The sequence below is a fragment of the Cyprinodon variegatus genome, unplaced genomic scaffold (genome assembly GCF_000732505.1).
Source record: "Cyprinodon variegatus isolate N-32 unplaced genomic scaffold, C_variegatus-1.0 Scaffold1029, whole genome shotgun sequence".
Classification (NCBI taxonomy): domain Eukaryota; kingdom Metazoa; phylum Chordata; class Actinopteri; order Cyprinodontiformes; family Cyprinodontidae; genus Cyprinodon; species Cyprinodon variegatus.
The window spans coordinates 245467-247512 of NW_015151482.1; the positions used below are offsets into that span (position 1 = coordinate 245467).

At 43.0% G+C, this 2046-nt stretch overlaps 1 protein-coding gene across 4 annotated transcripts in view; it reads left to right on the forward strand.

Moving 5' to 3' along the window:
• The window catches only part of LOC107100932 (protein 4.1-like), a 33546-nt gene that overhangs the window by 11335 nt on the left and 20165 nt on the right, over nucleotides 1-2046 (forward strand). The gene's annotated exons all lie outside the window — the stretch shown is intronic.

The following is a 2046-nucleotide window of genomic DNA, read 5'->3' on the forward strand; positions in this document are numbered from 1 at the left end:
CGGCCGCAGACCATCCAATAAATCAGCAGCGACACACTTCCTGGTTTCATCAATACCGTCCGTGTTGCAGGAAAGAAATGATTTTTCCATTCAGTCATTTCATCCTGAATGAACAGCAGCGTAAATCCAGAATCTGACCTTAAAGCTTCATTTTCATCCAGAGAATTCTCTGATCCCAGAAGTTCAGTACCATGGACAGTGATTTAGAACCCAGACATCTTTTCTCAGAAGGTCCCCTCATATTTTTCTCACATCTGTTCTCTAATCAAACCCAGTTTCACTGCTCTGATCAGGATCTCTGAGCCTAAACGAGCTTCCTTTGATGTTCAGCCAGAGTCTGCAGAGAAACCTTCATCCTTCATCCACTTCCTCTTCCTGTGTGATGCTTTAGTTTATTCTTTCAGTTATTGTCCATCTTAGGGATCGAAGTCATTAATCAAAGGTTCATTAACTTATCAATCGACTAACGATTCATTGATCAGCAGACGTCTTCATGAAAGGTTCAGTATTTATTAATCATAATCTTTAATTAAACTTTATTGATCAGTTTAACTCTGCATTTAGCCCATCCTCTTGGGGAGCAGGGGGCTGCCATCGTGCGGCGCCCAGGGAGCAGGGTGGGGTCTACCCCTTATGCCCGGAGGGCCCGGTACAGGACCCAACCTCTGATCTCTGTTTATTCCCTGGATTCCTGATTGGCCGTTAGTAGTACGGGGGTTGAAGTGAAGCCACCGGCCGCCATATTGGTACTCCCTAGTTAGACCGGTCACAATGTAAACAATCCACTACAGCATCGAACAACCATGATGTTCTCATTTTCAGGGACTGAAGACTTTTAAAATAAAGATAAATTCATCACTTTGACACAGACTGGCTGTTTTATAGCATCAATAGATTAACTTTAACTTAGAATAAAAAAATAGACCAATCACATTGCAGAGTCATTATGAAGTCAAGTCTATAAATCATGTAATATAACATATTATACAATCCATTTTCCCCTCAATATAACATGAAATAAATAAATAAATAAAGAATTCCTACATTAACATTTCAATGAATTACTTTCTATTTCCTCTACTTTCTATTTTCTAACGTTAGACCCAAAGTCAGCGTCCAACTCAGTCAATGTCTTCCAGTCAGTCCCAGATAGCCAGACTAATGTTACGTGTGGAAACATGTTTTTCTTCGTCCTAATTGGGGTGAAAGGAAGTCTAGAAGTGATTAAAGAAAAGCGTTTCTGACTGTTTATCTGGCTAATGAATGTATGTCCTTGATGAACTGAAGTTGTTTTGCTCCAAATGTTTTTAGGAAGTTCTTTATGCAGAGGTGAGATGGATTCTGACTTTAATCTCAGAATTCTGCCCTCAGATCTTAATAAAGGAATAAAAATAAGCTGAGATTTTTTCGTCACCTTGTTGGGGAATAATATGTTGAGACTCCAGGAGAGATTTGAACCTTAAGAAACGGGTGCAATACAGTTTGAGTGGAGTTACCATATCATGACGTTATAAGAAGGGGCGGAGCCCCAAGCAGATCTGGTACCTACGGCCATAGACATAATATTGCTGAATATTAAAATATTTTTAGTGAGATTAGTAATCCCACTCGCACAAGCCATCATTTCTTTAGTCCTGCTCTTGTCCTCTGAAGCGCGCCTTGTTCCTGGTTCAGCTCAGTGGAGGGAACCAGTTTAAAGTTCCGCAGTTCTCCTGGAACCATGTCTTGTCTTGCTTCTCAACTACTGTCCCTGCCTGTTCGGAGCCCCTGGCCGGGTTTCGGACTCCTGGATCTCAGAACCATCCTGTTCTGAGCTGTTTGCCTGACCTGACTCAGACTCCTGCCCATGAACTGGGGCTGCCGCATCGTGGCGCGCTCTGCGCCGCATCTCGTTTGGCGGTCCATCGGCTGGATCACGCCTCACCCGACAGAATGGACCAAGCGGTTTAACGAGGTCAGTGACCCACATGGATGATTGTCTTCCGTTAGATTATCGTGGTCACTTACCTGTGTTTCTCCCTCCAACAGAGAGTCAGTGATGGGTGG